Source organism: Mustela erminea, chromosome 4 (genome assembly GCF_009829155.1).
Source record: "Mustela erminea isolate mMusErm1 chromosome 4, mMusErm1.Pri, whole genome shotgun sequence".
Classification (NCBI taxonomy): domain Eukaryota; kingdom Metazoa; phylum Chordata; class Mammalia; order Carnivora; family Mustelidae; genus Mustela; species Mustela erminea.
This window is the reverse complement of record NC_045617.1, coordinates 105,957,228-105,980,033: the sequence shown is the minus strand read 5'-3', so window position 1 is coordinate 105,980,033 and position 22,806 is coordinate 105,957,228. Positions and strand designations below refer to the sequence as shown.

Here is a 22,806-nt window from a genome sequence, read left to right as displayed (position 1 = left end):
TGAGACAAGCATACATCCTGTTAGATAAGTCTTAACACTTAAAAGGAAAAAGTAAGAGTATGGAGTATGGAGAGGGGAACAAAGGATGGTTTGTAATTTTAAACAGAACAGCCAGGGAAAGCCAAGGATAGCCAAGGATACTTGTATTGGTTGTTTCTTCACAATAGCTTCGGGGCCAAAGGAAAAGTGAAGACTGATATCCAGGCCCCTGTCTGCTCTCCAAGTCTTTTTTTAATTCCCCAAATAACACTGTATAGTCTAGAATGGGCCGGGAAACAACAATGCTGAGATGACTTTGCAGCAAAAACCTGAACAAGTTGTGGAAACAGCTATCTAGAAGCATATTCAAATACCTGGATTCTGAAGAAGGAACATGCCTAGGATGTCAGAACAGAATGAACGGTGGTCTGTGTGGCTACATCAGGGAAAGTGAGGAGGAAAATAGCAGATAAAACTGCAAAGGTATCAGGGGAAACTAAGAAGGGTCTAGGCCACAAGGACTTTAGCTTTTTTTCTCTCTGTGAAATAGAAAGTTACCAAAGCACTATGAACACAAGGGTGATATGACCTAACGTTGTAAAGGATTACTTTCGGTGCTCTTTTCAGACCAGACTGTAACAAATCCCCAAGGGCAAAAGCTGGAAAGCCACTTATAGGCTAATGGGATAATCCAGGTGAGAGATGGTAATGGCTTAAGACCACAGTGGTAGTGAGAAAATGAGAAATCTAAGTAGTCAGATTCTGGATATATCCTAAAAATAAAGTCAACAAAATCTGCTGACCAACTGAATATCAAAATGTGAAAGAAAAGGATAGGTAAATAACGACTCCCAAGTGTTTTGCCATGCAACTCAGAGAGTTGTTATTTACAGAGATAGGAAAGACTATTGAAGAAGTGGTACTAGGGGAACTGGTGAGGGGGAATGAAAAAGAAAATGACAAAGAAAGCATTAACAGTTCAGTTTTAGATATTAAGCTTAAGATGCCCGATAGACATCCAAGTTTAAGTTGAGACTAAAGATATAGATAAATACATAGAAAGATACAGATATTATATAAGCTTAATTATAAAGAGTATGTTTTTAAAATTTTAATCTCTACACCCTACATGGGACTTGAATTTAGAACCAAGTTCAAGAGTCACATGCTCTGCCAACTGAGCAAGGCAGCCACCCCATGCAGAGTTTTTAAAGTTATAAAACTGGATAAAACCAGCACAACAAGAAGTAGGAAGAGAGAAGATACCTAAAATCTGAACCCTGAGATACTCCAGTGTTTAGGTCGGGAAAATGACTAGGAGTATCAAAAGAAACAGAGAAAGAAGATAGGAAGGCAAAAGTATAAGGAAGGAAGCTATAAACCAATCAAGTGAAAAGATCATTTCAAAAGGCTGAGATCAACTGAGTTAAATACCACTGACAGAAGAAAAGAACAATGCCCTTGGAAAAGTGATAGTAATTATAACCCTGTGGAGTAGGTAGAGCAAAATCAGATTTTGGAGGAAAGATACTGTAGATAGCACAGAAAATTCTTTCCACGAGTTTTGTGCAAGCAAAGAGCAAAAGAAGAGGATAATGTAAATATATGAGAAATATGAAAATGCATATAAAATGAACTTCCATGTTGTGTGATAACAATGAAATTCAATTGTAACGACTGACAGGCACGCCTTGGTGGCTCAGGTCATGATCCCAGCCCACATGCTGCTCCTTGCTCAGCAGGAGCCTGCTTCTCCTTCTCCCTCTGCCTACTGCTCCCCCTGCTTATACTCTGCCTACTGCTGCTCCCCCTGCTTAGACTCGCTCGCTGTCAAATAAATAAAATCTAAAAAAAAAGACTTTGACAGAGTGTGTGTGTGTGTGTGTGTGTGTGTATATATATATATATATATATATATATGCCCTTTTTAGACTTCAATTCTACCAAGCACAAATAAAACAAAAACTACAGTGGATACCCCATCATGTTACCTACAAATCATGCCTATGGAAAAAGAAAATAAAAACCTACGTTTCAAAACATGAAAATCTAATTTCATAAATATCTAAATATAGGATATAAGGACTAAATTCATACCAAAGGTTTTTCTTTTTTTTTTTTTTTTTGAAACTAACCAGGAAATATTTATTATGAAATTAAGGAAAATATCAAAATGCATGTAACAGGGACACCTGGGTGGCTCAATCGTTAAGCGTCTGCCTTTGGATCAGGTCATAATCCCAGGGTCCTGGGATTTAGTCCTTCATCAGGCTCCTTGCTCAGGTGGGAGCCTGCTTCTCCCTCTGCCTGCCACTCCCAGGGCTTGTGCCTACTCATGCTCTCTTTATAACAAATAAACCTTTGGGGGGTGGGGGAGGGAATGCACATAACAAATTTTCACATGGATTAGATTAGCTCCATCCCATTCTTCTAAACACAAGTGTAAAGAAGAAAGCAACTTGCAGCCCACACCTAACTCTGGTAAACTTAGTGACCATGTAAATACTGTTAATATGAGCTTGAGTGTTTAGGGAGTACTGGGGAGTACTTAGTTGCTTAAGGATTGCTTCTGATTATCTAAATTTTGTTTTTATTTCTTAGCTTCTTTTTTTCTTTTTTGGTGGGACAGTACAGGGGGAAATCTGTGTTTCACTGTTCATCTACATATTCTATCAATTAGAGACACACCTCAGTGAAAAACTAAGTGCGAATGTAATCAATCATGTAATCACAATCTAAGGGGATACTAGAGTTACTTATTAACAGTGGATTACTTTAATCTGACAAAAGGACTGACTAATCGCCACTTAAATTAATGAATACTTTTCATTTGCTCTTTCTCTACATGGATGTATTTCACTTACTCAGGAACCCAGGAACTTCAAAGGCTGGCCACTGCCAAGTCTCTAAGAAGGCTGCTTCTTGGGCGCCTGGGTGGCTCAGTGGGTTAAGCCGCTGCCTTCGGCTCAGGTCATGATCTCAGGGTCCTGGGATCGAGTCCCGCATCGGGTTCTCTGCTCCGCGGGGAGCCTGCTTCCTCCTCTCTCTCTCTCTGCCTGCCTCTCTGCCTACTTGTGATCTCTCTGTGTCAAATGAATAAATAAAATCTTTAAAAAAAAAAAAAAAAAAAAGAAGGCTGCTTCTTTAATGTTACCTCCACATTGAGACCTCTGACCAGCCCAACTCAAACCATGGCCTCCAGCACCAAACAACCAGATATTTTCTATTATATATTACACTTTTTGTAAGCTCCATGAGGAGGGGCTTTATTTGTCTCAAACAAAACTGTACTCCCCAGCAGTGAAAACAGTCTGGTACCTGATAGGTATGCAATAAATATTTATTAAATAAACAGAGAGTACCAATCATTTTTATGCCAAAGCAAATCATTATACCTCACACTGTGGATTATGCCGTAAGCTCCTGATGCCCGGAATACTATTTAATGAGATTCCATAAAACAAAACTTTTTTGAAAAAAATGTGATTTAACCATCCTGTAATATGTATCTTACCATTATTAACTGAGTTTCCCATTTCAATGAATCAGATTCCAGTTATGCACTTTGTTCTATTACATTTGGTTTGCTTTTACTCATATATAAGAGAAAGCCAAAGATAAATGAAGCTGAGAAAAAGTTCTTAAAGGATTATGTATCTTTCAGTAGGTAACACTTAAACAATTAATATTTCTGATCTGTAATGGCCCAAAGAAGACTTTTAATGACATTATAAACAATATAAAGTAAAATGTAAATTCCATGAGAGCAGGAATTTGTCATGCTTTCTAATATATCCCTAATTCCTAGAACACAGCTGAACATAGTGTTCAACCTTAAACACAGTTTGAATGAACTACATAAAAACATCATTGTTCCCAAGTTTCCATCTCAAGAGATTAGAACCTCTACCTTAAACAAGACTCTAATCAGGAAATTACCCTTAGCAAGCAGAGAAACAGAAAAGAACACCTCTACTTCAGCATAGTAGTGTTGATTGACACCTTGCACTGTGACCCCTTGCAGGACTCAGAGTAAGAATGCTAACAATTTAAAAAACAAAAAATCAGAAATATCCCACCATGGAACAACCAAACAACAACAAAAACCTACTCACTCAAAAAGATACAATTAGTAGCTTTTTTTCCAGGATATATGCATAGGAACTAATTCCCCTGAAGAGTAGAACTGATGAAGTCTCTAAAAGGAACTTTGGCCATGTACATTACTTACAGATTAAAGACATAACCTTCCATTTACAACTGCTTTCTGAAGCAGTTGTACAATACAATACTTAGGAATAAGTTTAACAAAGGAGGTAAAAGATCTGTACACTGAAAACTGTAAGACACTGATGGAAAAAAGGAAGACGACACAAGTAAATGGATAGATGTTCCATCATGGATTAGAAGAATTAATGTTAGGGGTGCCTGCGTGGCTCAGTCAGTTAAGCCTAAGACTCCTGATCTCAGGGTCATGAGCTCAAGCCCTGTGTTGGGCTCCATAAAAAGAATTAATGTTAAAATTTCCGAACTACCCAAAGCAATCTACAGATTCAATGCAAGCCCTATCAAAATTCCAATGGCATTTTTCACAGAAATAGAACAAACAATCCTAAAATTCCTATGGAACAATAAAAGACCCCAAATAACCAAAACCACCTTGAGAAAAAAGGACAAAGCTAGAGGCATCACACTCCCTGATTTCAAGCTACAATACAAAACTACAGCAATCAAAACAATATGGTACTGGCGAAAAAAACTACACACAGATCAATGGAACAGAATAGAGAGCCCAGAAATAAACCCATGCATATATACTTTATTTGCATAATTAATTAATGCAATTAATTTATGACAACAGAGCCAAGAATATACAATGGAGAAAGGACAGTCTCTTCAATAGACAGTGTTGGGAAAACTGGATAGTCACATGCAAAAGAATAAAAAGTGGACCTCTGAGATCTCACACCACATACAAAAATCAACTCAAAATTAATTCAACACTGGCTCATAAGACATGAAATCATAAAACTCATGGAAGAAAATACAGAGGGTAGATTCCTCATATAAGCCTTGGCAATACTTTTTTCAATTTGACACCAAACACAAGGGCAACGAAAGCAAAAATATATAAGGGGACTACATCAAACTAAAAAGTTTCTACACAACAAAGAAAATCATCCACAAAATGAAACAGCAACCTACAGAATGGGAGAAAATATCTGTATATCATATATCTAAAAAGGGACTAATATCTAAGGTATATAAAGAACTCACACAATAGCAAAAACAATCCAATGAAGTAACAGGCAGAGGAACTGAATAAACATTTTTCCAAAAATAGACATACAAATAAATAGACAGGTATATGAAGAAAAGGTGTTCAACACCCCTAATCATCAGAGTAATGCAAATCACAACCATGATAAATTACCACCTCACATCTGTTAGAATGGCTGTCTTCAAAAAGACAAAAAATAACAAGTGTTAGTGAGGATGTGGAGAAAAGGTAACACTTGTTCACTATTGGTATGAACATAAACTGGTATAGGCATTATGGAAACAGTACAGAAAATCTTCAAAATACTAAAAATAGAACTGATATGATATGATCCAACAATCCACTTCTGGGTACATATCCAAACCAAACAAAAACAGGGTATCAAAGAAATATCTGCCCTCCCATGTTTGCAGCATTATTCGCAATAGCTAAGATACACAAACTGAAGTGTCCATCAATGAGTGGATAAAGATGTGGTGTCTATCTATTTAGATAGTGTGGTATGTAGATATAAAGATAGATAGACAGGCACACAACAAAATATTATACAGCCATGAGAAAAGAAGGAGATCCTGACATTGGAGATTAAATGGATGGACCCTGAATACTATGCTAAGTGAAATAAGTCAAGAGAAAGAGAAAGACAAATACTACATGGTATCACTAATATGTAGAGTCAAAAAAAAAAAGTCAAACTTATAGAAACAGACTATAAAAATGTGGATGCTGGTGGGTGGGGGAAATAGGGAGAGGCTGAGGTTGGTAAAGGGTACAAACTTCCAGTTATAAAATGAATATGATCTGAGGATCTAATGTAAAACACAAGATCTATAATTGATACTTTATTCCATAACTGAAACTTAATGAGAGATAAAATGTTCTTATCCAAAAAAATGTATGAACATGAATATATCAGGTGATGATGTATTAATTAACGAGATGGGGAATCCTTTCACAAAGTATACATATATCCAATTACCATGATATACATTCTATATGTCTTAAAATTTTATATGCCAATTATAACTTAATAACACTGAAAATTTTTTAAAAATACATGACTTTAAAAAAACCCGTCAACTCTGCAATGAATTTAGATTACATAAGAGAATTATTACAACTTGAATAACACGAGAAAAAAACGTGAAAATACCTGCCAAGCTTAAATATACCTAGGTAAAGGTCTTGACTTAATGAGCAAAATATGAATACTGTATGTATTTAGTCTTCAAGCAACTGTATATATAGTAAAACATATATTACATTTGATAATGTAGGCTGAAAGGTCAGTACACACTTTCTGTCATTTCAGTAAGTCTCCCACGCTCTTACAAATAAACTGGACTGGGTGAGTCCTGATCAAGTTCATTTCAGTTAAGGTTCTAATTCTAGAGCCCTTCCTAAGGAAAAGTAAATAGCAGGCATCAGTGAAAAACTACTTTATAAAGTTTATTTTTGTCTGTGTTACATACATGCACCTTTATTTACAAGCATGCACCCCCTACTTTTATTTCATGTATTTTTAATCTCATTTCCCTAAGATTTAAAAAAATCCAAAGTTCCAAAGGCATTATTTAAAAAGGAGAAGTAAATCATTAAAAAGAGTTTTTTCCCCAAGTATATTTGTCTTAGGTCCAATTAATGAAGGGACCAAAAGCCCTACCTACTAAAACAGTACCTAAGGATACCACTAATACTGAATGATATAATAATTTGTTTCCTAAGATAATTCAATCAACAGTTACTAAATTCATGTTCACTACATTGATATTAAAAAAAAAAAAAGTTATGTAACATATTTTAGAAAATGACCCACTCAAAAGTTTTTTGGGTGGCTCAGTGGGTTAAGCCGCTGCCTTCGGCTCGGGTCATGATCTCAGGGTCCTGGGATCGAGTCCCGCATCGGGCTCTCTGCTCAGCAGGGAGCCTGCTTCCTCCTCTCTCTCTGCCTGCCTCTCTGCCTACTTGTGTTCTCTCTCTGTCAAATAAATAAATAAAATCTTAAAAAAAAAAAAATCACTTTAAAACTACCTCTTTCTTGGGGACTACCTTACATGGGATAATTACTTTCATAAAACATCATCACACTGGTATTTCTCTATTAAAGCCAATATCGGGCTGCCTGGGTGGTTCAGTTCCATTAAGCATCTGTCTTCAGCTGAGGTCATGATTCTGAGGTCCTGGGATCAAGCTCTGTGTCAGGCTCCCTGCTCAGCAGAGAGTCTACTTCTCTCTCTCCTTCAGCCCCTCCCCCCACCTGTGCTCTCCCTCAAATAAATGAATAAAATCTTTAAAAAATGTATTTTGAAAAAGTCAATATTGCTTATCCATTAGTCAAGGTCATTTATTTGACAATTCTGTGACCAAAGTGTATCAAATTTATTTAAAGAATTTCTATCTATGTTAAACCTTAAACCTAGATAAATTTTTCCACCAAATTCTATCAACAGATCACCTATCAAGATGACTTTTTACACATTAGATACACTTTTGTAAAGCTGCTTATTAGGAAATCTTTCATCAAGAAATTAACTATAATTACACATGTAAAAGAGGAAAATATGGTCCTAAGGCCAAAATTTAAATAATATTTAACTTCAGAATAAAAAAAGGCAATCAGTAAGTACTTTAAGAAGCACTATACCTCTGTAACAAAGCCAAAGTATGTAAATTCTCCCTACAAAAATGTATCCAACTGGACATCAATACATACATTTAAAAAGTATTCCATCTCCCTGATTACATCTAGGGCAATCTGAGCATATGAAATAAGAAGGACAATTTAAGCATCAAAAAAAGTGTAGGGGCACCTAGGTGGCTCAGTTAGCTGAGTGTCTACCTTCAGCTCAGGTCATGATCCCAGCCAGGGTCCTGGGATTGAGTCCCATTGTCAGGCTCCCTGCTCGGCCAGGAGTCTGCTTCTCCTTCTCCTTCTGCCTGAATGCATGCTCTCTCTCTCTCTTTGTGTGTGTCAAATAAATAAAATCTTAAAAAAAAAAAAAAAAAGGGTAACACATTTAAGGCATTTTTTTAAAATCTGCGTACCCATTAAAACAACCTAAAAGGAAAGATCCAAAAATCAACCACCTTTGACACTGGATGTAACCTAGGAACTGAAATCAAATGTTCATTCTTTCCCTTCAATCTGCCTCTTCAGGAGAAACTGCAGTTCAGAATAACCAGATAATAAGGGAAAACTTTCCTTTGCCAGAAGAATGCCAACAAATAAATGTAAAAGAAAATATAGAATTAGAAAATCATCACTTTACTACAAATGATTCTACCAAGTATCATCAATGGCTGCATAAAACCATTAGAGGAAAAGTTAATAAAGAACTAATATTTAATGTTGCCGAAGTTCTATCCCTACAGATCACTTGCTATCTTAAGTAAGGAAGCACAGTGTTGGCTATTGCCAAACCCAGTAACTGAATTTAACAACACAATGAAACACTGTAAGACTTCTTAATTTGATATAATATTAACTTAAACAGCTTCACCTATGACGGAATCTTGCCAGTGTTTAACCTGAATCTGATCAAGCTTTTAATCCTAACCTCCAATTTGCAGGAAATAAAAGGAAGAGAAAAAGCTAACTAATATCACAAAGCAACAATATTAAAAATCTAAAGCCTGAAGCATTCCTAAGAAATATCTGGTCTTATTTCTTCAAAAAGTCAGTATCTCTGGAAAAGAAAGTGGGAAGCTTCAGAAACAGAATTAAATAGAACACTTAAATCCCTTGATTATATCTTGATTTGAACAAACCAAATGAAAATGATTATTTTGTGGACAAATGGCATACTTGAATGTGGACAGGATATTTTAGAGAATTATCTATTTTTTAGATGTGCTTATGACACTGTCATGTAGAAATACTTTTTTTGTAGATGCATGATGAAGTTATAAACTGATTAGATGGAAGGAGTAGGTACACATTGATAAATGGAAGTAGCCTTTACACCAAAACAGTAATAGCTGAATCTTAGTGATGATGCATGTGTGTATACATTCTTCCTGTTTCAGTATGTTTTAAATTTTATGTTTCAAACTTATGGTTAAAATTTTAAATAAAGTTTTAGATTAGATTAAATAAATTTTTATAAAAAAAGAGAAGCTGAGGACACCTGGCTGGCTTCAGCTGGTAGGCAGGGCATGTGACTCTTGTTCTTGAGGTTCTAAGTTTGAGCCCCATGTTGAGTACAGAGATTACTTAAAAATAAAATCTTTAGAGGCACCTGGGTGGCTCAGTCATTAAGCATCTATCTACCTTTGGCTCAAGTCATAATCCCAGCGTCCTAGGATTGAGCCCTGCATTGAGCTCCCTGTTTGGCAGAAAGCCTGCTTCTCCCTCTCCCACTCCCCCACTTGTGTTCCCTCTCTCACTGTGTCTCTCTCTGTCAAATAAATAAAGTCTTTAAAAAATAATAAAATAAAATATTCAAAAAGAAAAAAAAGCTCAAAATAAAATATATCCTTAATCAGGTATCTGAACAGCATATATTTGATTTATAGCCCATTTTGTTCCAAAACAGATTTAAAGTGGTCTTATAAAAGATAAACAAGATAATATTTAAAAGGAAAAAAAAAAGTAAGAAAATAAGATAAAGTCAAGGATGATGTAAGTACCTAGAATGAGTTACATATATTCACATTTTCTGAAGCTTAAAAGTCAAAGTTTGTCAGGTATTTATCAAAAACTCTTTAAAAAGAAGAATATGAAAAAACGGTCAGCATACATTAAAAGGTGCTGCCTCTAAATAAAATACCATTTCAATAGATAGCCTTTTAACAACTTCCATGAGACTTCAAGTATATACTAAACAAATGGTCTCTTAAGGAGGTATAGAGATCTAAAGGCATGTACACAAAATATCTGGCCAGGAATGAAGAATTACTATGTATACTGCTATCTAAAAACAAACAAGAAATTGAACTTCACTAATATTTAATCAAGCTGACACTAGTATCCCTGCTGAATTGTCAGTCACAACTGAAGACAGATAACCTAAGAGTGAGAATTCCATAAAGTGGTGGAGTTGGCACCCTTAAACCACTTGTTTGCCTTCAACATTTTGCAGTTATAGGATGTCATCAACACAGTTCTTTTAATATTTAAAAAAGAAAACCCTTTATAAGGGTGGACTGTTTACAGTAAGTTTCATAAGATGGGAAAGTACTATTAAAATATTTTTACTATAGAGAGATTGTCCATTAATTCACCACTAAGTCCTTAAGAAATGTTATACTTAAGGGTAAGTTATACATTCTTAGACTAATGTTTTATAAATGAGACAAGTTACAAGCCTCTTCTATTATAAGCACCTGAAAGGGATAGGTCATATAAAAAAATAAGCACCCTTAATCTGTCCTTTTTAGATAAAGGTGACATTTTTAGTAATGAGTAAGAAACTGTTTGTCAAAAAGAAACTTGGACTAACAGACTTATCTTAACTGTAGAGAACAGACCGACGATTACTAGAGGGGAGGTAGGCAGGAGAAATGGGTGAATAGGTGATGGGGATTAAGGAATGCACTTGTCATGATGAGTATTGGGTGATATATGGGATTACTGAATCACTATATTGAATACCTGAAACTAACATAATACTGTATGTTGTTAACTGTAACAGAATTAAAAGAGAAGAAGAAAAACAACAACAATAACAACAACTTGGGCTAAGAAAACTGATGTTTAGAAATGCTTCCATCATGATTTGTAACTAAAAATGAAATTTGGTACCTACAAAAAGAAATCTTACTAGACACTTTAGATTTTATTTATTTATTTATTTGAGAGAGAAAGAGAGTACAGACAGGAGGAGATGCAGAAGGGGAGGGACAAGGGGAAAAGAATCTCAAGCAGACTCTGTGATAAGCGTGGAGCCTCATTTCAGGACCCTGATCATGACCTGAGCAGAAACCAAGAACCAGACACTTAATGGACTGAGCCACCCAGGCGCCCCTCTTACTGGACACTTTAAAATTTTTCCAAATAAAAAGGTTTCGTGAGCTCAAATGATAAATCTTTTAAAAGGTAAAAATTTCCTGTTGGTTTAAAAGAATAACACACTGAAAAATGGCAGAAATGTTCCAGTTTAGCTGCAATAAAAGTCTCTGTATACCTGACAGGAACAAAAACCTAGGATTATAATCTGTTTTGTAGAGCCCACAGTGAATTTCTTCCATTTAAATATATGTATCTTGGGGAACCTGGCTGGCTCAGTGGGTTAAAGCCTCTGCCTTTGGCTCAGATCATGATTTCAGGGTCCTGGAAACAAGTCCCGCATCAGGCTCTCTGCTCAGCGGGGAGCCTGCTTCCCTCCCTCTCTCTGCCTGGCTCTCTGCCTACGTGTGATCTCTGTCTGTCAAATAAGTAAGTAAAATCTTCTAAATATACGTATCTTCCTTGACTTATGGCTTTCATCCATGAGTGCCATTAAAATTAAGCATCAAAATAAACTCCCCTTGGAACCAAACTGTATCAAAATAACAAGATGTAATTTTCAAAAATAAGTATAATTAATCAAACTGCACTCCAAAAAAGCTCTTGTACAATCGATAATTTTTACAGTGTATCATATGTTATCTATAGCTTCTTTTAAAATATCTTCATAAAAATATGTTATATGTTATATAATGGACATTAATATATAAGTACAGTAGGACAAGTATATCAATACACATACAAGTACTGATGAACACTCCAAAATGCCTAATAAACATGTATAGTCAAAAAAGTTTAGACAACATTATCTTAATGAAATAAAGCCTCAGATATACAAGGAGCAATTCTGATACCCACCCCTCAGAGTGAAGCAATACAAGAATTCAATCTCTCTTGGAATTTTTGAAATGAGCAGAAAACATGATATATGAACAGAGACCAGAAATTTTATGAACTGAGACCCGAGTTCTATTAGTTGGGGGTAAAAGATAGATATGCAACCTTGGAAAATCTTTGGTGAGTGAAGCAGAATCAACTATGAAAACAAGCCAAGTATTCAAACCTCCCGGGATAACCTATATGCTGAGGCCAGCTTACCAAGAAAAAGATCCTGATCTTACCCTCTCCAGAGTAATCTACAGAATCTGTGCTTGCAAGGGCTGGCCAACTATTGCTCAGTATCTGTTCATCCACCCTTCCTCATGGAGAATTTCAGTTTTTTAGCTGAGTATATGGTCACCCAAAATAAAGACTATACTTTTCAATCTACCTTACTGCTAGATATGGCCACTAAGTTACGGCCATTGGAATGAAAGGAGAAATGGTATATGCAACTTTCAGGATACAATCATAAAAGAGGTAAGCAATACCTTCCCTTTCCCCTTTTCTCTTTTACTGACTCGAATCCAGCTTCATAGCTGGAGGAGCCATCTCAAACTATGGGGTGAACCTGGAGTTAGGGCTCATATATGATTGTACAAGGTAGAAGGAGCTTAGGTCCCTTACACTGTAAAGCTCCTTCCTTTGAGCTACTATGTAATAAAATACGTTTTTCTTCATATCACTGTTATTTGGAGTTTTCTGTCACTCCCAAGCTGAACTTAATCCTAGACCAAAAAGCCAAAAATTTTTATTAAGATGACCCAGTAAATCATAACCCATGAGAACCAAATCCATCACAGCAACAGACTAGGGAAAGAACAGAGCCTGGAATAGGGAAAGTATTTCTGGAATCAGCCAGTAGGCTGAGGATGCCTACCTAGGTCTATGATTCAAGTAATTCTAGGTAATTCAGCATTCCTAATTCTCCAATAACAGGGATCTGTCAGTGCCAAGGAATTATGAAATTCAATTCTTCTAGTTGGCAGGTACAACAATCACTAGGACAGGGAAAGTAAGCCAGGACAGGGCCCTAACACAAGCTAATCTCTCTTTAGGGTCATTACAAGTCAGCCAAACTGTCCCATCATTGAGATCCCGTAAGAACTACAGATGTGCCTCTCACTCTTATCAGAATTCCTTTTGGTCAACATCCTCAAGAGAAAAATCAAGACACAGCAAAATGAGAGTTAATTATTTTTCTTACAGATAGAAAAAATGGTAGGAATAAAAGTTACAGAATTAGACAAAGGTATAGAAGATCAAAACCGAAGCAAAGAAGCATTTGCTCAAGGAACCTTGATTTTCTTTTTATATCCAGATTTTTAAATTACGAAGAATTCACTACTTTAAAGATTAAAAAGCTGTTCACAAACCATCTCGTGTTGGTTAATAAATAAGCTAAATATCAATCTTTTCACATCAAGTATATAACAAATATGAAGAGAAGTATATTTGATCAAATTGCTACCCCGCTGCTACCACATTAAACTGTCAAATTAAGAACTCAACTTATAACTGCAAAAAGTTTAAACTTTTAAACTTATGATCTTAGCTTTCCTGCCCAAAGAATACTACCCATTATTGACATAGAGTACAGAAAACTTTTTTTACCCACCATGTTAGAATGCACAAACATTCAATAAATGCAAAATCACCTGCATTAGAAAACACGCTCTTTTTAATAATATAAATAGTTCTAGAACTGTTAAAGAGTTATGAATCATGTTTAAATTTGCCAGATACTAATGTGGTAAGCTTACTCTACTTAAATGGTGTCCTGAGATCACAAGACAAGATATAAAAATGTGTTTTCGGGGCACCTGGGTGGCTCAGTGGGTTGAAGCCTCTGCCTTTAGCTCAGGTCATGATCCCAGGGTTCTGGGATAGAGCCCCACATGGGGCTCTCTGCTCCACAGGGAGCCTGCTTCCTGTCTCTGCCTGAGTCTCTGCCTACTTGTGATCTGTCTGTCAAATAAATAAAATCTTCAAAAAAAAAAATGTTTTGACAAAAGATAAAGTAAGCAGTTAATTCTGGAGGGAAAAAAAACTCACAGATAAAGAATGAGGCTAACAGGAAATCAGCTGGGAAGAAAGAGGTAGGAAGGTGAAAGAATTCATATAATAAAATATAAGACGATCAAAATAAGCATATCACAAATTTTCAAAATGCACCAGGATCAGGGGTTTAACAACACCTCTCTTTCATACTTCCTCACAAAACCAGGCACCAAGGTCAAGCTCACTCTATTATTCTAATTCAAGAGAGTATGCGTTTTAAAAAAGCATGTGAAAGCTAGTATGAAAATCTGACCATTCCTAATCCGATTAATGAGAAAAATAGATTCACATTTATATAACAGAACAGATTCGTTTATGTTCCTCATTTTAACTATAATTAGGATATCTTTAATATCTGAAATTTTTCTCTTCAAAATATTATACCAGCCATATTTTATAAATTTTACATTTTTTAAATAACAAAAGTATTTCCTGTGAGGGAAGTTTTTAAAAATAAGACTATATTTAGCTGTGGGAAGAGAAAAAAACATCTTGCCCTTCTGACTCAAAATACAGGAGGTACTTTTCTCTTTTCTTGCTATTAGAGTACACCACCAATGAGGTAGTCTAATCATCACAAACAGAAGTCTAGTTTTCAAACTAGTAGTTTCTAAACAAGATTTATCAGATACGATGTTCTTATTTAAGAAAATTTTAAAACTATTAAAATAATCACAATATGATTAAATAATTATCAGACATCATTTTAAATAAAAATATCCAAATATAAATTTAATGTTTACTCCCTTCAACTATCCCAGGCAGCTGTCCACTCAAGGAGGTATTACTCACACTGTATTCCTGGACTGGTACCTACTGAAGGTGTGCAACCCAACTGATGCTTTCACCCTAATCTGAAACTCTGATTACAGGAAATAGCTTTACCAGGGAAAAAGGAATTAGATCAATTATCATAACAATTTTGATATTTCTCTGCTTTAGTAAATAAATTCTGGCTAATCACCCCATGACAATCTACCTCTTTTATTCTACGTATACATTTTGTGACTACCATTTGAGATACACTTAGACTTAATAAAATCTATGAAAACAGAACAGCAAAATTAGAGAAAGACAGTATTTTAGAGAAGAGATGGCAGAGGACAAAACCAACACTACTAGCTCCAGCTAAGAAATCTTTTCAAAGCATTCTCAACTAAGGCAAATAAATATGGAGGGGAGAAAAGTACAAGGGGCAGAAGTAGAAAGAACACGCCTAAAGAATTCCAAAGGAATCTAGGCAGTGATAATAGTGAAAATAGCCACAAGGGATTATGCAATCCTCCCACGACTAAAAGAGAACAGCCAAGAATAATCAACTGGAACTAAAGCCTTCTAGAATCGTAGAATCTATTAATTTTACTCAACAAGTTGCTACTTAAGGGCTATAAAAAATTAGATTATATCAAAATGATCTTCATTTATGTCTGAAATTACGAGGCTTCTGTTCATTTATGCATTATGGAGGATCCCAAAATCATTTCTGAGGAAAATAATGGCTCTGTCCTCCTCTGCTAGAGAGGGAGAGACGCCTCTTATTCAAAACAAATACCCCCATCAGATCTTTGAAATTTACAAAATCCCATACACAGCCGTTTACTCATAAAGCTTATGTCTGTGCATTTACACTGGCCAAAGGAAAAAAGGGGGGGAGGGTAACTGCATTCCCACCAGTTCTCAGACAGTATTAATAAACTCACCTTCACATGAATACATTTAAAAATATGGTGTAAGAAATGACAGCCAAGTAAAGTTGTTTGAAAGACAGCATAAAATGTTGTTAAGGATTTTTTTTAATTGCATCACACATTAGGACAAAACTGGGTAAAATTTCTTTCTAGTTTTAGTGTCAGAAATAGTTTTCCTTTTCCTGGGTACTGGATTTGTTTTCAAGGACACTAATTTCTCACCTTGGAATGTCTTCCTCTTCCACAATGACCGGTAGAAATCTGAGAGCCAAAGCTGTGCCCCACCTGCAGCAAACATTTTATTTACTACCTTAACTTCTCGTTCCACTACCTGGCCCTACTTTTTCCCTTTCCTTGTATGTTCTCCCCCTCCCCCGACATTAAAATTTACTGAACACCTACTACATGCCGGATGGGGTACTATTCTAATGTCTGTATGAACAACATACTGTATATAGAGCTATCATTGCCTTCACAGATGTAAATTATTTTTTCATCTTTACTAGTTAAAGTGCTTGGTAATAAGCCCTCATATTATCATTTCTGAACTTCAACACAGTAATGATGAGAACTACGAAGGGTCTGGGATTTTACCCTACTTGTAAACTAAAGAACTATCCTGTTACTGGTACATGGCGTTGACAAAAGACATCAGACTACTGGGTCAGAAACAAAAAATTCTGTCATCATGGCAGAGCAAGCAGCAGACCACAGTGTTGTCAATTCTTTTTGCCCTCTCCCCCACCCCAAGTTCTATAGGGGCAAAAGGTGAACCTACATATTGGGTAGAGATACAGGAGGGGAACAGTATGGGGAATTTACTATATTCATACTAAGTAACAGGCAAACCTGCAATTTGTCTGATATAAGTGGGGGGTGGGAACGGAAAGGTGGGTGTATGAAGTAATAAATGTTATCTTATTCTTCAAGGTTGCTTGCTTCAAACACAACCCTAAAAAATAGCCCAGTTTGAGAGTGGTTAAGACCTTGCATTCTTGGGGTGCCTGGGTGGCTCAGTGGGTTAAAGCCTCTGCCTTCGGCTCAGGTCATAATCCCAGGGTCCTAGGATCGAGCCCCACAACGGGCTCTCTGCTGGGCAGGGAGCCTGCGTCCTCCTCTCTCTCTCTCTCTCTCTGCCTGCCTCTCTGCCTATTTGTGATCTCTGTCAAATAAACAAATAAAATCTTAAAAAAAAAAAAAAAAAGACCTTGCATTCTTGCCACACTCAGCAGGAACACACAAGACCCATGGCAGATGACCTCTCACACCAAGTGCTTATTAAATAAATAACTAGACTTATTAACCATCCTCAAACATCAGAAAAATTATTTCTAAATTTAAAGATCTATTAAAAGAAAAACGGAGTTTTTGTTTTACTCACCACTGTATATCTACTGTCTGGTACACTACCTGATAGGAAATAGACACCCAGTAAGTGAATAAAGCCAAAATGACCCATTTTTAACAAAACTTCAAGTTAACATTTATTTTTAAGTCTCAATTTCTTCACCTGTAAAGTGAGAAGAAATTTTTTTTTTCTTGTATCTAACTGAATACCATCCTGAATCAGTACTTTACCTGTTGAGAAAGTTTTTACGTAGCTTGTAGACCACTTCTACTAGCTAACACTGAGTAAAAAGCACATCCTTAAAGCAACTTTCTCGTATATACGACTGCCTAAATCACTGGCTAATGACTCTCTCTCTTTAGAACACCTGATTTTTAACAGTGAAGAGTCCTATCAGGCACTCATAAATCTATCCTACAAATCCACACATTGTCTGAAAGGAAGACAACTGTCTCCTTTGTTCTTTTAAAAATGGAACTTAAAAAAAAAAAAAATTCCCCACGCTACTTTTGCTGATTATGAAGCCAAATAAAATCTGGGATACAGTTTAGAGCCTTGATCTGAACAGCACTCATGTATTTTAAGGCAGGAAGACTGAAATACTGAAATTTTTTCTAGTCTAAGTACTATGACCTACTTATTAGTGAACCTGGAAAATTACTTAACTCTCAGAATTTCAATTTACCTATGAGATTAATAAATTATTTACAGCTTTTAAGGTTTTTGTTAAGAGTTAATAATACTAGCCAAATACTTTTGTACAGTACTTGTTACATTAACATCCATATATATTAGCTTTTCTATCAACTTCCTTCATGCATAATCCCTTACAAAAGAAAAGACCTGGTAGCTTTGTAAGATAGATACCTCTGCTTGCAAACTCTCCATGAAACCACTTTCCCCAAAATCCTGAGATTTCAAGTTCATTATGCCACAGAACTTAAGTTCTTTACTAACATGCCTATTAAGTGTTACTGTGAATATATTTTTGATGAGATTAACATTTACACCAGTAGACTGAATAAAGCAGATTATCCTCCATAACATGGATGGGCCCCATCAACTCAATTAAAGGCCTTAACAGAAAAAAGATGCAGGTCCCCCAAGTAAGAGGGAATTTTGTCTTCAGACTCAAGATACATCAATTCTTTCTATGGTCTCCAAGCTACCAACCTACCACAGAGATCTTAGAATTGCTAGCCTCCACAATCACAGAAACCAATCTTAATTTTAATCTCTCTCTCCCTATCTCTCTCTCTCTCTCTCTCTCTCTCTCTCTCTCACACACACACACACACACACACACACACTGGTTTCTTTCTTTAAAAAACTATTGACTAATATACCAGCAAACTCTGAGAAGTTTGTTTATACCTTTATTACTAAGAAAAAACTTGCAATAGGCTAAGAAATCTTAAAAAGAAGGGAACAAATGCAAACTGACCATAGAAGAAATAAAGAATGGTAATTCTACACTGACAAAGGCAAAATAATAATAGACAGGATTCCAAGTCTTAGGTAGGAATTACTGGGTATCAGAAATTTTATCCAATTTAATTAAAAGAGTCACTGGCTTCATATGGCCAACTTTTACCTCCTATTTCTCCCTAAATCCCAATAAAATGAGAATAAAGGAATAAAAGGTAAAAGCCCATAATAACAAAGAATATGCAGAATTCCCCAAACAGATGAAAGAGTGTAACACACTTCTGAAAGATGAAAAGAAAACTAAATAGGACTAATGAAACAAAGCATGAAAAAGTAACAGTTTAGAGCCAAAAAGAGCTGCAACTTAAGAGGAAAAAATCCTACCCAGCAAAGGGCATTTGTAGCGACTGGGCTAGAAATAAAGAATTAACATAAGGACCAAGTGCTGAGTGGTCAACCTCATCTTTTCTCCTGACTTTAATACCACCCAACAAAGTCTACAGACAAGCATTAACTCCCAAGCAAGAAAATCTTTCTTAACCCTAAACTGAAACTGAATGAACAAGACTGAGAGACAAAGACAGCTAATACCTAATGAAAAAGCACCTCTCACCCGGCATTCAGAGGTTTCCTAAAACAAGTGCAGGCTATTTAACTAAGATTCACTTAGCCCACAGCAAACCTGTCAAAAATTTCCAATTCTTCAAGTTTAAACACCAACAAAATACCAAAAATAATTAGACATTTGGAAAAAGTATGCAACACAATGAGAAAGATCAAAATATACAAATACAGAAACCAATTCAGACTATAAAGAGACTTTTACTATATCCCTATAACAAAGAATACTATTTTTTTTTTTAGATTTTATTTATTTGACAGAGATCACAAACAGGCAGAAAGGTAAGCAGAGAGAGAGAGGGGGAAGCAGGCTCCCCGCCAAGCAGAGATCCCAATGTGGGGCTCGATCCCAGGAACCCAAGACTATGACCTGAGCCAAAGGCAGAGGTCTAACCCACTGAGCCACACAGGTACCCCAAGAATACTATTTTTAAAATGGTATGAATAGAGAGTCCTGGCTGCCTCAGGACATACTGCCTGTGACTTTTTTTTTTTTTTGCCTGTGACTCTTGATCTTAGGGTTGAGTTTAAGTCCCACACTGGGTACAGAACTTACTTAATAAAATTAATTAATTAATTAATTAATTATTTTTTAAAGGGTACAAATGAAGATAAGAGTTCTTAGAAACAGTAATGTAATTGTCAAAATTAAATATTCAGAGAGACAGAAATATGGTAGTGAACTTTAAAAAGACAAAAAAATAGCTGGTAAAAAAGCAAGAAAGTGATTTTTAAAAACCCATGGGCACTAGAAAGGGCCAGAAGATGTAGGGGAAAAAACAAGACAAAACAAAAAACCACAGGAAAATTTCACAGAGCTGAAGGGCTCACTTTTCAAATTGAAAAGGCCCACCAAGTACTCCACAACATGAAATACTAAACACCAGAAGATAGAGAAAAGATCCTAAAGCAGGGGTGCAGGGATGGCCACTTAATAACCCATAAGTCTCATAGGAGAAATCAGACAACCCATACACAATACCAGATACTAGAAAGCTAAGAAACAATGCTTTAAAATTTTTTTTAAAAAGGCGATATTCAACTTTGTTTTCTATATAAAGCAAATTATTACTGAAATATGATGTCATCAGAAAGTTACTAAGTATGTCATTAGGAGGGCACAGAAAGTAAATGAAATATAGGCAAACAATAACTCTCTACTCAGGACAGCAGGAGAGATCAGGGATGACAGATATACAACAGGCCTAAAGAATGGCAAACCCAGACAAGAACAAGACAAAGGGTCCTGTGGGGCAGACCTCCAAAAAAGGTAGATGCAACAGAACCAAATGCCCAAGACCTTGAAAAAAGCAGCCTGTATAAAAGCACAGACATGCAAGCTAAATTAAAAAAAAGATTCAGTCAGCAACCCAAAGAATAAAAACTGTTCTAGTCTTAATCCAAGGTCTTTATTTTGTTTTTAAGTTAAATAAACAATGGACTACAGGAATAAAAATGAAGTGAATTTTAAGTAATAGATAAAAGAAAAAACTAAAGACATTAATTAGGGATAGAGTGATGAAGACGTGATTTCAGATTTTGTTTTTTAAATTTTATTAATTTGAGAATAAGGGACAGAGCATGAGCGAAGTGGAAGGGTAGGGGTAGGGAGGAAAGCAGACTCCCCGCTGAGGAGGGAGCCCACCCAGGACCCTGGGATCGTGACCTAACCAATTGAGCCACCCAGGCGCCCCATGATTTCAGATTTTAAATTAAAAAGAAAATTAAATACTCAATGCAAAGTAAAATTAAGATATACTTTGCTTTATACTACATCAAGCTAAGCAGAGCAAAAGTCAATTATAACAAAAAAAAAAAAAAAAAGAAAAAGAAAGGTGTAAATCTCATATCCCCAGGAAAACTACTACTCTGTTTTGGGGGTAAGAACCCCAAGTTCTTCCTTTTAGCTACTTAAACTGTTCTTTCTGTCTAACTGCTACATAATAGACCTAGCTCTTTCCCATTACCCATTAAAAAGTCAAATATCTTGCCAATGTGACAAATTTTCAAGGATCTATGGCTGCTACTATATCCTACTCTTCCCATCTTCCAGCATTTTCTCTCCTCCACTAAGTTATAACTCTAACTCTACAAACTTTTCTGTTTGCTCTCTTCTAAACATACCCACTTTAGTCAAATTAAGCATATAAGCAAGATACCTATAAGAATTTAACAACTTTTGGGGTTGTCTAATCTCCAAACACCACGATACCGGAAAGTTTTGGTTTTTGGTTGCGTTTTTTTTTTGTTTTTTTTTTTTTTTTTTAATTTAGTGAATGAAGATTTGTAAGCCACGATGTAGCTTCGAAAGAACACCTTGATATTACTGAAGGGTACAGTAGCCATGAGTGCTATCTGAATGAAAGGCTACTCTGAATACCCATGTATCTACAATGTATCTGTCTTCCTGGTCTTAAGAAAATAAACGAAATTACAGACACTGAACTTTTCTTTTCAATATCCCATGTAAAGATATAGTTAAATACAAGATTTACTTCACTTTTATGAATCCTAGCCATCTATATAAAAGGGCAACATGTTTGTAAAATGATAAAGTATTTCTTCATGACACTCTTTACCACCAGTTTTTCAAAAACCATTTCAATGATTTTATATCTATTCTTCAAGTATTTATATAATGTACTTGGCATCCTGACCCTATTACCTGGGCAAATATTTTAATTTTAAGTTTAATTTTAAGGATAAGAGGATTTTTAAAGAATACCAATAACTGGCTTGATAATAAAGACCAAACATGTCCCCAATACTTAATGATTTCCCTTACTAGAGTTAAATTTAAAAAAATATTTACTGGGCAAATCTACAAACCATATGTAAATATGGCAATACGTACATAAAGAAATACTTCAGAGTTAAAAGCATTAAAAAGGGGGGTGAGGGGGGATAAGAAATCTACGGGTTATTTCCCAAAATGAAACAATTAGCATTCTAACTTTTTTGCCTTGAATAGAACCTTATAAGTAATCTTCCATGTTTCTTTCCTATTTTTGTAATTTTTAAAGCTATTCTATGATTTCTGGAGACAACTTAAATACATGCAAGCTGCTCAACTATGTCAACAAAAACTAATCTTTAACAACTACAGCAAATCAACTTGGTTCAGCATAGCAGAGAACAAAACAGTTACTCTGTTTGCTAATTTTAACACTATCTAAGACAAGGTTATAAAATAACCATAATCTATAGCTTTCTTGACATGGGGAATACTGCCAGGGTGATTTCCCTGCTGAAGACAATTAGTAAAAACCTATGGACTCACAAACATTTGGGTAAAAACTATGTCCTTTTTATTTTATAATAAAATAGCTGTAGTAGTATGTGAATAGCTAAACTTAGAAAAGTTGTCCATATAAGGTTTTTACTAAATAGTTTAAAATAAAAATTACTTCTTTCAAACTTTCTCTTAAATCTAAAATTATGTCAAAACAATTTTTTCAATTCAAATGACATTTTTGTTGTCATTAGAAAATACACAGCTCTTTCACTCAACTAAATATCCCAAAGGGCAAAAGGAACTTTGAAGCAATTAAGATAAATGCCCTACCTTGTGGGA

General features: G+C 35.5%; 1 protein-coding gene across 6 annotated transcripts in view; it reads right to left on the bottom strand.

Moving 5' to 3' along the window:
- PHF3 (PHD finger protein 3) overlaps window positions 1-22,806 on the bottom strand; it is an 86,936-nt gene that overhangs the window by 50,984 nt on the left and 13,146 nt on the right. The gene's annotated exons all lie outside the window — the stretch shown is intronic.